Below are 14,987 nucleotides of genomic sequence, written 5' to 3' on the forward strand. Positions count from 1 at the left end.
TAATCATACCTATTACTTGAGGGTCTCTGGCACAGTAAGCCTTTTACATCTATTATTGCTCTTTATGGTGCTAAATTATAATTTCAAAAGGTAAAATCATGACTCATGCAAATATGAACACGTGCCAAGGGTTTCATTCAACTCATTAATTAATAGAGAAACCAGTAAGATGTTAAAGCTGGTTCAAATAAGAATTTGAATTATAGAGATTTATATTCTCTATCAGACAAAGTAATTGGCATTGCTATGAACTGGAACTATTAATCATTGGTTTTCTATAACTTAAGTTTTACCATTAGAAGGTTGTAAAACAAAAAAAAGCCCAGTCAGTGGCAAGTGAATCAAATGTGCACATCCCTGTGGAATCAGAGGTCCTCAGAGGGTCCTCTGGACGATAGCCAGCACCCTGCTGAAATGACACCCAGTAACCTCTTCTATCCAACTCTTGGACAATTTTTTCTGACAATTACAACAAATCTGCAGAAGAGAGATGACTATGCTCACTAAAATACCATCTTCATTTTAGAGATGAGGACGCTGAGGCTCATAGAAGTAAGACACTCATTGTGCTCACATGAGTGCTAAATGACAGGTCGGGATTCAGGTGCAGCTGTGACTCCAGACTCATAATCTAGCATCCAAGTAGGCTGGGGCCTAGGTACACTTCCTGGCTCATACAGGTCTACCTAGGGGAAAGCATTGTTCACTCATTCATTCATTCCTTTAACAGATATTGCTTTTATCCTGTGTACTAGGTCCTGTGATGAACTACTGCCCTCACTCAACCAGCCCAAGACCACCAGGAACAAAGCCTAGTCTGACGACAAAGTCATGTTCATGGACACACTGCAGAGAGAGACCTTACACCAGAAGAACCATAAGGTATCTCCCCAAACAAAGGAAAAGAGACTTAGAGAACTGGAGCGGGTGAGAGATTGAGTTTAGGTGAAATGCAAAACGAGGTAGTATTTTGACAGATTCAGAGCAAGACAAGGGCTACGTGTAAAGGTATCACCGTTGAGTCCTGCACTATGAAGTAGACCCAGGGACCCACTTCCTTGGAAACAATAAAGTTATATCGACAGCCGTGGAATGCTGTGTCCAGAAACCCCCCATCCGAAGCTCTGCATCTGGGATGTAAATCGAGGCTGCTTCTCTATGTCAGTGACTTAGATCTTCCAGGCAAGCGTGGGATGTTTCACTCTTACTAACATAATTTCAAGCAGCAATGTTTCTGATAGTCTAGGATTTTAGAGAAAAATTTTCTCAATGAGTAAGAAAGCAGTACTCACTCCAAGAAGGGAGGTTTTGTGATCCATTACGGCTACCGCAAGCACTTGGGGAAAATACGACTTATTACTAATTTTGTAGCTGACTTTATCTCTTATTCCAGCCTGATGAATGGCCAGCAGAGTTTGATAGTCTAAGCTAATTTTTACTTTCTGTGCCTCGGTGGGGGAGACAGACAATCAGGTCATTACAACACAGTGCGAGAAGCAGCCATGATGAGGGTTTGACTTAGACTTAACTTGGGTCAAGGAACACCGTTTGCAGCAGGCGGCCCTCCTAGCTGGGAAAAGCAGAAGTTGGAAGTTGGCCGAAGGAAGGTGGGGAAAAGGAGTGTTACAGCACAGGGCAAACTTGGACAAAGGTGTAAGAGTGGGGAGAGGGTGGTGAATTGGAGGAATCGCAAGTGCCAGTGAAGGTGAGTCAACAGAATGTCTAGAATGCTGGGGCGGATTGCAAAACGCAGTTAGTTAAAATTTATACCAGACTCTCCTCCAGCTAAGGTTACAAGCACAGGTCACCTTGGAGTGTATGTTCTCTGTTCAGAGGAGAGGTACCAGAGTGGTCTTCCTAGTGTGTGTTCAAAGGAAAAGCAAGTCGCCTCCAGAGGGGGAGCGCTAAGGTAGAGTTCAACGCAGGCTGCCATTTCCTAAGGCACCTGTTTTGCAAAGCTGAGCCCTGCAGGGGACGTGGAGCCGTTTTGTACACCTTGGCCTGAATCATCCCATCCTATTCCCTGAGAACATTCAGGGAACCAGGCTGGCCTTCAACCCATGCTGTGTTTCTAAAAAGGACAATGAGACCCCAGAAATAACATTGCCATGAAGAAACAGGGTGCTCTCCAAAGGGAGAACTGGATACAGCAATGGGTTGTATCATTCCAGGTTCTGGGAGCGAACAGACTGTGCAGTGAAACATGATAATCCTCCCGCATGTCTCTTCACTGGCCCAACCTGATAGGGAGCAGGGGCACAGAGGTCAGCCTCCAGGGCACAGAGCACGTGCAGAAGGGAGAACAGTGGATCTGGAGAGACAAAGGGGAAAGTTCTAGCACAAGGGGTAATGCTAAGAGCCCTTTCTGACCTGTTCACCCTGGCACAGAAGCTGTTCTCTGCAAAACAACAGCTGAGCGTGGGAAAGTGAGATCAAAGGAGTTGTGGCTTGTAGCACAGCAGGGAACAGCAGACTCTAGCACTGAGGACCTGTGTCTCCAACAAACTGCCACCTCTGGAGACGGGTACTAGAAAGCATAGTAAGTTATTTACTTGCTTAGTTTTAATTGTAATGATATCATTTAAAATAATTTCATATTGAATTTTAAAAATTAAAAGGAGTACCCACAGTTGTACCCCTCGCTAGAGAAGCAGATCGTGTTACTTAAAGTGTAAAGAGCCACATCTGGTGCCCTGAGCAGGTCAGGAAGGACTTGACTGTCAGGCGGAGACTTTGTCCTGAGGGCACTGTGGCCCCACGGAGGGCCCCAAGCACGGAGCAGCACATCGTACCAGCCTGCTTTTGCTGGATTATTGCCATGCTAGGCAAGCCCCTGCCCTCTCCCTTACAAGACCAGGAAGGATTGCATATGAATTCCATTGTCACCTAACTGTCTTGCCCAGGTAAAGGAGACAACTGGTGAACACTGGGAATGGAATAAAGGCCAGGAGCCAGTAAGAAGAGACAGGAAACAGGGACAAAGGACAGTACTTGCCTTTCAATTTTGAGCCTTGAAAATATGCAGTAGGAGAACTAGAAAATCTTGTTTCTAGGCACCACATTCTTCAGTTCTTCCACATTTTTGTGAGCTTTGGAGGAATGTATAAATTGGTTTTCAAAAATGTTCTGCATTTTCATTCAACAAAACTATTGAGCACCTGCTGTGTGCCAAGCACACCTGTAATCCTAGCACTCTGGGAGGCCGAGGCAGGAGGATCGCTCGAGGTCAGGAGTTGGAGACCAGCCTGAGCAAGAGCGAGAGACCCCGTCTCTACTAAAAATAGAAAGAAATGAGCTGGACAGCTAAAATATATATAGAAAAAAATTAGCCAGGCATGGTGGTGCATGCCTGTAGTCCCAGCTACTTGGGAGGCTGAGGCAGAAGGATTGCTTAAGCCCAGGAGTTTGAGGTTGCTGTGAGCTTGACGCCACGGCACTCTAGCCCAGGCAACAGAGCAAGACTTGTTTCAAAAAAAAAAAAAGAAAGAAAGACTAGCCTGAGCAAGAGTGAAACCTCATCTCTACCAAAAAGAAACGGGAAAAAAAAACCCAGCCAGGCATTGCGGCATGCGCACCTGTAGTCCCAGCTACCGCAGAGGCTGAGGCAGAAGAATCGCTGGAGGCCCAGGTGTTGGAGGTTTCAGTGAGCTACAATGACGCCACTGCATTCTACCCAGGGCGACAGAGTGAAACTCTGTCTCAACAAAAACAAACAAGGCAACCGAACGCCCCTCCTTACAGCTCCCCAACCCCCGCACCTTATTTTTAAATAATAAACAAATAAAATAAAAATACTTTTTAAAAAATGAAAAAAATAAAGTTAAATAAGGTTATACGGGTAGGGCCCTAATGTAATAGGACTGGTGTCCTTATAAGCAGAAGAGATACCAGGGCTGCATGTGCACAGAGGAAAGGCCATGTGAACACACAACAAGAAGGTGGCCATGTGTACGCCAAGCAGAGAGGCCTCAGCATAAACCAAGACGGCCAGCACCTTGCTCCTGGACCTCCAGCCTCCAGAACTATGACAAAATAAATTGCTGTTGTTTAAGCCTCCAAGTATGTGATATTTTATTATCAGCCCCAGAAGACTAACACAGGATTAGAAACACAACTGTGGTAGGAGCTTCATTTGAGAATGTTCAAAAGATTTCATGGAATAAGCATTAAAAGGATTTTTCCTGGCATCATAAAAGCTTTATATCAACATTCACTCTTGCTGATTTTGGTAAATAGAATAGGTTGTCAAACTCCAGTGTGATTTTTGATAGTTACAAGTTTTAGTTCCCTCAACAATTCAGCTTGGGAGGCAGACTTAAACTGGCACATTGGAATGGTACAGAGTTTGGAGTGACCTGAACCAGCTTTAAACTTTTCACTAGCAAGGTGATCTTGGACCAGGTACTTTGTCTGTGTCTTAGTATTCTGATACCTAACTCATGGGTAATTGAGAGAGTTCAACGAAATGAGAGACTGTATGTAAAGACCCGGCACCCACATGACATATGGTGGCTATTACCCTCATTTGATAATGAAAAGTCATTGATCCTGATTTCCTTGAAAATTTCATTACTTTGGAAAGAAATAATATTTTATAATAAAATATTTTCTAGACTAAATTTTTTAGTTCAAAGTTTTGTCCATCAAAATATCGGAACTTCCACTAGAACCCAGCAAGAAGGCTGATCGCAGCAACTATTGAGCTCTAACTGTGTGCCACACACCTATGAAATTTCCATGAGTTATTTCATTTGAGCCCCTAGAAACCCTATGAGGCAAATAAAATTATTATTCCCATTTTACAGATGGGGAAACTAACACTCCAAAAAGTTAAATAGCTTTCCAAAGGTCCAAGAACTAGAGACACCAACTACTGACTCCAAAGACTAGTTTCTTAGCTATACTGGTCTCAAATTTAAGTACCTTTTATCAAGTTACACATTTTTACTATATTAATTAGTTTTATTTTTAATTTCATAAAAACCCCATAAGGTCTGTACAAGATTTTGTCACTGTTTTATAGATAAGGAAACTGATGCTTAAATAACGTACTTAATGTGATTTAGCAAGTAGTAGAGCTGATTAGAGCTCAGTGCTGTCTGAGTCCAAGGTCCTGGTTCTTAACAGCTCTACCTTCCTGCCTCCACACTGTGTCTAGGAGACTGCACAGAGCCCTGGAAAGTGCACCAAACTGGAACCTGAGAGACCAGGGTTTTATTCTTGGTTGTGTTACCAACAAGCTGTGTGACATCAGGTAAGTCATTTCACTTCTCTGAGCTTCAGTTTTTTCATTTGCCTAAATAGAGAATTTGGTGGTCAGGCGCAGTGGCTCACACTTGTAATCCCAGCATTTTGTGAGGCCAAGAAGGGAGGATTACTTGAGACCAGGAGTTTGAGACCAGCCTGAGCAACATAGTGACACCCCATCTCTATAAAAAAAACTTAAAAATTAGGTGGGTGTGGTGGCATGTGCCTGTGGTCCCAGCTACTTGGGAGGCTGAGACAAGAGAATCGCTTGAGCCCAGGAGTTGGAAGTTACAGTGAGTTTTGATCACAGCATTGCACTCCAGCCTGGGTGACAGAGCAAGGCCCTGCCTCAAAAAAAAGAATTTGGAATAGCTCACTTACAATTCTTTTGGCTCTAAATTTCTATAATCCCAGGTGGATTTTGAGCAATCATATTCATTGTGTCACTAAACTTAAAGAAATAAAATTTCCAAATTATGAAATGATTACAGGCTCTTAAAAAATAAGTGTGATTGTTAAAATAAACTATTATGGTAAAGAAGTTTGATCCCCACACTTCAGAAATCAGCTTTGTACAAGGATTCGTGCAGTAATAGATAAACAGTGGGAACACAGGTCAGATGGAATGTCTGTGATCTCAGACATGTGTTTGCTCTCCTGCTTCAATCTGCTTTTTGATTGAATGGAGATGATTCCAACACCTGTATGTTTGCCTTAATAAGACATCTTGCAGATATTAAAATAGATGAGAAACCAAAGAATAGATGGGAAACCACATTGGAAAAAGAAGTTTACAATAAAAATGCTGTAAAAATGCAAGATATTATCACTAAGGAGAACTTTTTCATCCCCGGAACTTTCATCAGACTCTAAATTTCATCAGTGGCTGAATTTAGTGTCTGGTCCACTGTATCCATCCCCCCCCCCACACACACACACACACACACGGTGTTTCCTGTATGATCACTGTAGAAATAACTGAACCAAAGAACTGAGTAGTGAAAAGATGAGAACAAGAGGTGAAAAAATAAAAATTGGTGAACACAAGGGAAAAAAACAGTTCACAAGTGAGCAAAGAGGAAAACGAGAGGAGGAAGAGAAGGGGGCAGAAATGGAAAAAAGAGAGAAAAAGGTAATCTCTGAGATTGTAATCTCCACTGAGGGCCTGAGCCACTCTTGATTTTGGTGTGCAATCATCAGCACATTCCAATTTTAGAACGTCACTCCTCAAATTCCCTTGAATTGAATTCCACAAATTGAGCCCTCCCAAATCCACAGTAGTTTGAGGAACGAGGTGTGGGAGGCAGGAGACCTTGGTTAGCCAAGTCTGAAGTTGTTTTCCTGTTCAGCCACCAGGGGGTGGTACATTCCATTCAATTCAACAAGCATATTTGGGGACAGTTACCAAGTGCAGGGTGCCCTAGAGGTTACCCCACGAATAAGGCACCGTTCCTTACATTCAAATATAATTAACAATATATCTACACAAATGATTATTATTCAAGAAGAAATGAACTATGAAGTCGCATTTGAACTAAGTCCTTAAGGCAGGGTGAGAATTCAAAATAAGCATAGAGTGTGTGGGAAGAAGGTTGTAATGAGAGGAGTATGTTTGCAAAGAAAGATTAGTGCTAAAGATCCAGTAAGCTTCTATTATAAGTTGGATGAGAAAGTATCTTCTTAACTCTGTGTTTTCATATGTTCAACATCCACAGACCATTAGGAGGTTGGTTTCATATGTAAATAAATAGAAGTCAGTTTTTTAAAAGATCCAAAACAAATTTTTAATGCAATTATAAAAAACTATTAACAAGTGTCTCTTGTCAATGTAAAGAGTGAAATTATTTGCAGTCTTTCATCACAGTATCTTTATTGGGCTCCACGATCAACAGCTTCAGTTATAGTCTAGTTCTTCATCGAGTTAGTTTCCTTTCTGATTGTTTATTTCTACTAAACTGGAACATACAGTTATAGGTCTATTGGCTATGTTGTCAAGGGCCTCACTCCTGACAGATGGTTCCATATATTTGGCTCAAACATGAACCCTGAAGTTACAGAGGGATTTCTCTCCGAGTTCCACTCACGGTGCTCCATAGAAGCCAAGTCAATGAGCCTATCATGCTAAATACCAGAAGTCTGGATGCTTAATTAGCTCTTTGGAAACAACTTGTTCTGACAGTGAATCTTCGTAGTTGGTTGCAGCATTTCTATTTTATTTTTTGTTCATTTTTTACATCTTTGTTAAGGTGTAATTTATGGATCATAAAACTCGTTCTTTGGAAGTATATAATTAATGACTTTTAGTAAATTTATAAAGTGTAGTCATCACAGCATTCCAATTTTATTTTATTTTATTATGATTATGATTATTATTTTTTTTTTTTTTGAGACAGGGTTTCACTCTGCTGCCTGGCTCGGAGTGCAGTGGCTCGATCATAGCTCACTGCAGCCTCAAACTCCTGATCTCAGGTAATCCTCCTGCCTCAGCCTCCCAAGTAGCTGGGACTACAGGTGTGAGCCAAGGCACCTGGCCCACATTCCAATTTTAGGACCACCCCCACCTCCCAATATCCTTTGGCCTGTTTGCAGACAGCGCCTACTGTCTCCAGGTTACTGCTGATCTGCTTTCTGTCTCTCTAAATCTCTCTAAATTTGGCTTTTCTAGACATTTCATGTAAATGGAATCATATCATATGTAGCTTATGCATTTAGCTTTTTTCACTTAGCATAATGTTTTTAAGTTTCATCTATGTTGTAGCACATGTCAGTATTATATCATTCCTTTCTATTGCTGAATAGAGTTCTACTATATGGCTATACTACCTTTTTTATTTTTTTAAGGCTAGTGAAGTATAGCAGTGGGAGTGAAGAAGGAACAAAGGAATCTGCAATTGGTTGTGATCAATTAGTTGTAAATACCACTGCACTCGACCAACCAGATATACTACATTTTTTTCATCAATTCACTAATTGGTGGACATTTGGATTGTTTCCAGATTTGTAATAATGCTGCCATGAGTAATTACATACAAGTTTTTGTGATGTAAAAGACAAAATGCTTTGGACAATTAAGGAGATGATTTCTTTCAGGCTATAATAGGCAGAACATTCATTAATGAGAAACATCTCCAAGAAAAGGGAGAGGACGTGGGGTTTTATAGGGGTAGGAAAACAGGAGAGTCATCAGTAAGTCCTACAGGAGTCATGAGGAAAGGTGGAAGGTACATGCCAAAGCAAGGTGACCGTGTTAGACTGCTTGGGCTGCCACAGCAAAGTACCACAGGCTCGGGGGGCTTAAACAACAGGAATCCATTTTCTCATAGTCCTGGAGGCTGGAAGCCCAAGGTCAAGGTGTCAGCAGGGTTGGTTTCTCCTGGGGAGCCTCTTTTTGGCTCACATACAGCTGCCTCTCTCTGTGTCCTCATATGGCCTGTCCTCTGTGTGCCTGGTGTCGCTTCCTCTTCAGAAGGACAACCAGTCCTCTTGGATTAGGGGTCCTGTCCTTATGACTTTGTTTAATCTTTTTTAAATTTTGTTTCTTTAATTGACAGATAATAATTGTACATATTCATGGTGTACATAGTGATGTTTCAATACATATACTGTATAGTGATCAGATCAGGGTAATTAGCATATACATTATCTCAAACATTTATCATTTCTTTGTGTGGGAACATTCAATTATCTTCTAGCTATTTGAAACTATATATTATTGTTAACGTAGTCATCCTACAGTGTTATAGGACACTAGAACTTATCCCTCCTATCCAGCTGTGATTTTGCCTCTCATTTAACCTTCATTGCCTCTTTAAAAGCCCTATCTCCAAACATAATCGTTTTCTGAGGTGTACTGGGGGTTAGGACCCCAATATATGAATTTGATGGGACACAATTTGGTCCACAACAGTGGTCCTTTGTGGTTAGTCTTTCTGGGAATGCAAAAGAGTGAAGGATTTCCTCAGCATTGCTACTTTCCAGGAACATGGGGCTCAAATAAAGTTCACAACATTATGAGGACATACATATTCATTTCTTTTCTTTTTCTTTTTTTTTTTTTTTTTTTGAGACAGAGTCTTTCTCTGTTGCCCAGGCTAGAGTGCCGTGGCATCAGCCTAGCTCACAGCAACCTCAGACTCCTCAGCTCAAGCAGTCCTCCTGCCTAAGCCTCCCAAGTAGCTGGGACTACAGGCATGCACCACCATGCCTGGCCAATTTTTTCTATATATATGTATTTTTTTTTTTTAGTTGTCCATATAATTTCTTTCTATTTTTAGTAGAGACGGGTCTCGCTCTTGCTCAGGCTGGTCTCGAACTCCTGAGCTCAAACAATCCACCCGTCTTGGCCTCCCAGAGTGCTAGGATTACTGACGTAAGTGTATCATTTCTCTAGGGAAGATTCCTAAGAGTGGAATTGCTAGGTTATGTTTAATATTTTAAGAAACCATTTGCCAAAATATCTGCACCACTTTACATTCCCACCAATAATGTTTCAGGATTCCAGTTTCTCCACTTCCTTACCAACACTCACTAAAGTCTTTTTTTTTTTTTTTTATCTTAGCCATTCTAGTGAATGTAAAGGGAGTTGCGGTTTTATATTTCTCTAGGGATTAATGATGTTGAACACCTTTTCATGCACTTATTAGCCATTTGTACATCTTCTTTGGTGAAATGTCTCTTCAAATAAATGGGTAACTCCTATTGCCCATTTAGGAGTTATTTTATACATTCTAGATACAAATTCTTTGTCAGATATGATTTGCAAATATTATTACCAGGTCTGTAACTTGTCTTTTCATTTTGTTAGTGGCATTTCTTGAAGGACAAAAGTTTTTAATTTTAATGAAGTCAAATTTATCTATTTTTTCTCATGTTGCTCATGTTTTTAAATATCTAAAAACTCTTTGCCTAATTCAAGGATACAAAGATTTTCTCCTATATTTTCTCCTAAAAATGCTATAATTTTAGCTCTTTAAGTCTATGATAAATTTTGAGTTAATTTTTGTATGTGTTATAAGGTAAGGACCTAAGTTGGGCTTATTTTGTTTTTTGTTTTGTATCTGGATGTCCAGTTGTCCCAGCACCATTTGTTGAAAAGACTATGTTTCCCCCATTAAATTGCCTTAGAACCTCTGTGCAAAATCAGTTTAACATAAATATAAGGTTAATTTCTGCAGTCTCAATCCTGCTTCATTGCCTTAGAGTAGTCCCCCCTTATCTACAGGGGATATATTTCCAGACCCCCCAGTAGATGCCTGAAACTGCAGATAGTACTGAACCCTATATATGCTATGTTTTTTCCTATACACACATACCCATGATAAAGTTTAATTTATAAATTAGGCACAGTAAGAGATTAACAACAATAACTAATAATAAAATAGGACTGGGCATGGGTGGCTCACACATGTAATCCCAACACTTTGAGGCTGAGAGAGGAGGATCACTTGAGGCCGGGAGTTTGAGACCAGCTTGGGCAAAATAATGAGATCTTGTCTCTATAAAAACTTTGGGGGGGACAGGGGGGCTTGGGCAATATATATAACCTGAACTTTTGTACCCCCATAATAAGCTGAAATAAAAAAAAAACTTTAAAAACTAGCCAGGTGTGGTGGCATGCACCTGTAGTACCAGCCACTCAAGAGGCTGAGGCAGGGGGATTGCTTGAGCACAGGAGTTCAAGGTTATAATGAGCTTCATGATTGCACCACTGCACTCCAGCCTGGGCACCAGAGCAAGATCCTGTCTCTAAAAATAATAATAATAAAAAGAACAATTACAAGCATATACTATAATAAAAGTTATCTAATATTTAAAACTTTTGTTTATTTCTGGAATTTTCCATTTAATATTTTCAGACCATGGTTGACTGTGGGTAACTGAAAGTGTGGAAAGCAAAACTTCAGATACAGGCGGACTACTGTACACGCCTACCCCGCACCAATACCCTAATGCCACGCCATCTTGATTACTATAGCTTTAATACCAAGTTTTGAAATTGAGTAGTATAAATTCTCCAATGTCATTCTTTCTTTTCAAAATTGTTTTGACTCTGCAAGGTCCTTTGTATTATATTTCTATACAAATTTTATGATCGGTTTCTACAAAAAATAGCCTGCTGGAATTTTGATAAGAATTGTGTTGAATCTAAACCAATTTTGGTAAAATTGCCATTTTACAAAGTTGAGTCTTCCAACCCATGAGCATATAATATCTATTTATCTATATCTTCTTTAATTTCTCTCAGCAATGTTTTGTTGTTTTCAGTGCTTATATCCAGCATTAATTCTGATAAATTTATTCCTAAGTATTTTGTTCCTTTTGATTATATTATAAATGGAACTGTTTTCTTAATTTCATCTTTGGATAGTTTGTTGCTAGACATGGAAATGACTTTGTGTATTGCTCTTGTCTCCTGCAACAATACTAAACTAATTTCTTGGTTTCAGATTTTTTGTGTATGTGCATTCCTTAGAATTTTCTACATAAAGGATTGTATCATCTGTGAATTTAAAAAGTCTTAATTTTTCCTTTGCAATGGATGTCTTTTTTAATTTACTTACTTATTTGGCCTTATTATACTGGCTAGATCCTCCAGTCTCGTCCTGAACAGAAGTGGTGAGAGTAGACAGTCTCACTTTGTTCACAATCTTAGGAGGAAAGTAGTGAGTTCTGCATCATTAACTATGATACTAGCTGTAGGTCATTTGTAGATGCCCTTTGTCAGATTGAGAAAGTTTACTAGTTTGGTAAAGGTTTTTATCATAAATTGGGGCTGCATTGTGTCGAATGCTTTTTCTCCATTTATGGAGATGATCATATAGGTTTTGACTTTTATTCTATTAATATATCACATTAATTGATTTTGGAATGTGAATTAAACCTTGCATTTCTGGGATACAGGATATACTTGGGATACACTTGGTCATGATGCATAATACTTTTTTATGTTGCTGGCTTTGGTTTGATAATATTTTATTAAAGGTCAGGAGTGGGCCGGGCGCGGTGGCTCACGCCTGTAATCCTAGCACTCTGGGAGGCCGAGGCGGGTGGATCGCTCGAGGTCAGGAGTTCGAGACCAGCCTGAGCGAGACCCCGTCTCTACTAAAAATAGAAAGACATTATATGGACAACTAAAAATCTATATAGAAAAAATTAGCCGGGCATGGTGGCGCATGCCTGTAGTCCCAGCTACTCGGGAGGCTGAGGCAGTAGGATCGCTTAAGCCGAGGAGTCTGAGGTTGCTGTGAGCTAAGCTGACGCCATGGCACTCACTCTAGCCTGGGCAACAAAGTGAGACTCTGTCTCAACAAAAAAAAAAAAAAAAGGTCAGGAGTGGTGACTCACACCTGTAATCCTAGCACTCTGGGAGGCCGAGGCGGGTGGATAGTTTGAGCTCAGCAGTTCGAGACCACCCTGAGCAAGAGTGAGACTCTGTCTCTACTAAAAATAGAAAGAAATTATATGGACAACTAAAAATATATATAGAAAAAATTGGCCGGGCATGGTGGCACATGCCTGTAGTCCCAGCTACTTGGGAGGCTGAGGCAGGAGGATTGCTTGAGCCCAGGAGGTTGAGGTTGCTGTGAGCTAGGCTGACACCACGGCACTCTAGCCTGGTCAACAGAATGATACTCTGTCTCAAAAAAAAAAAAAAATTTCTTAAAGATTTTTGGGCCTGTGTTCATGAGAAATATTGGTCTATCGTTCTCTTTTCTCATGATACCTTTATCTGGCTCTGGTATCACGGTAGTGCTGCCCTCATTGAATTAGTTGGGAAGTATTCCCTCCTCCTCTGTTTTCTGAAAGAAATTGTAAAGTATTAGTATGAGTTCTTTAAATGTTTGATAGCATTCACTAGGGAAGCCATCTTGGCATGGGCATTTCTTTGTGGGAAGATTTCTAATTATGAATTCAATTTCTTTACTTATTGTAGGTCTAGTCAGATTCTCTATTTTTTTTTCTCAAGCCGATAATATGCATCTTTCTAGGAATTTGCCCTTTTCATCTGTTGTCTAATTTCTTGGCATATTGTTGTTCATAAAATTCCCTTACAACCCTTTTTATTTCTATAGGGTCAGTAGTAATGTCCTGTCTTTCATTCCTGGTTTTGTGTCCCTTTTTTCTTGGTCATCCTAGCAGAGTCATCAGGCCTTCTTGTGTCTCCTCTGCACACACACAGACCCCATCATCCAGGGATATGCGGGTGGCTCAGGCCTGCTCTGGTCTTTGCTGTGCATACCAGTTTCTGGTTAACACATGATATATGGAGCCATAATATTTTCCAAGGAATTCCTTTTCTCCTTAATACAGCTGGAGGCCTGTTAATTTCAACTTAGAACCCAGACTCATATGATTGCAATGGTGCTGAAAGGAACTGCCAAAGGAACTATATGGTTCTTTTTTTCTTTATTCCCTCCTCCTCTTCCTCTTCTTGTCGTTTTTTTTTTTTTTTTTTCTTCTATATGGTTCTAAAAGAACCCCAAGTGGTTATTATTACACATGGGTGCCTCCTACCACACACAGCAATGGTCATGAGAGAAAGACACCAAAAAACCCTTCTACCAATTCATATCTGCTTTACCTTTTGCCTAGTAAACAAAGATAGTTCTTGGGAAATGAGCAGCTATACTAACGTTGCCTTCATTTCAAAACAGGGTGCCCACACAGCTGCATTTTGCAGGTGGTGAGCAGCTTCTGCTATTTTTATCTGAGACAGCTCTAGGAGGAGGAAACAGGCATGGGACTGCAGTTCCCCACAGAGCTCATTTCAGCTTCCTCGGATACACCCCTCAATCCTGGGCCAAAAATGTCTGCACCAGCATCCACACAGATTTGCTAAATCCCAGCCCCTCACCCTCGGGAAGTCTGTTCCCATTCTCAGAGAGAGTGTAAGTTTGAGAGCTGGGACACTAGCTTGATAGATTACAGCCATCGACAGCTGAGGAGTCGTTTATTAATAAAAAGGCATGCGAATTAATGCTATATATTGGCTAGAAAAAATTATGTATGAACATGATAAAATATGAATTGGAAGCTACAGATCAAACTCATAAATGCTATAATAACTGAAGTGATGGCGCAGAGAAGGGGAGAAGGATGGGACAGAGGTGACAATTAGAGGGAATGTCGGGGCAGATGGGGCACCCGGGCTGGGATCAAAGCTGGTTGGGCTGTCAGGGGTTTTCTCGCTCTTGGAAAAGTCTTCAAGCAATCACTATGTCAACCGGCACAGATGTTCCTCTCTCTTCGTCTGATGAAGATCAGGGATCCAAACTTATCTGAAAAGCTAACGAGGCACCATTTGTCCCCATTGGAATGGCAGGTTTTGCAGCAATTGTTGCATATGGATTATACAAATTGAAGAGCAGGGGAAATACTAAAATGTCCCTTCACCTACCTGATCCACATGCTGCCCAAGGCTTTGTTGTGGGAACAATGACTCTTGGTGTGGGCTATTCCATGTATCAGGAATTCTGGGCAAAACCTAAACCTTAGAAGGAAGAAGAGATGCTGTCTTGGGCTTGTTGGAGGAGCTTGCTTTAGTTATTGAGGTTACTTATCTATGTCAAAAATAAATTATTTGAATGGGTTCAGACAATAATACAGTATTTTGAATATTGGCTTCCTTTCTCGCAGGCTTGATTTGCCTGGTGACCAAATTACTAGTGACTAGTTCACTAACTAGGTCATGCATGGGACACAAGTTAATGCAAAAAGAAACATGTCACCTAAATGCACTT

The 14,987-nt window shown here is 40.6% G+C and overlaps 1 pseudogene; it reads left to right on the top strand.

The window, feature by feature from the left end:
- The first annotated feature begins 14,343 nt into the window (after positions 1 to 14,343).
- Positions 14,344 to 14,742, top strand: LOC138386746 (HIG1 domain family member 1A, mitochondrial-like; annotated as a pseudogene).
- Positions 14,743 to 14,987: the final 245 nt, after the last annotated feature.

Source organism: Eulemur rufifrons, chromosome 7 (genome assembly GCF_041146395.1).
Source record: "Eulemur rufifrons isolate Redbay chromosome 7, OSU_ERuf_1, whole genome shotgun sequence".
Taxonomy (NCBI): Eukaryota; Metazoa; Chordata; class Mammalia; order Primates; family Lemuridae; genus Eulemur; species Eulemur rufifrons.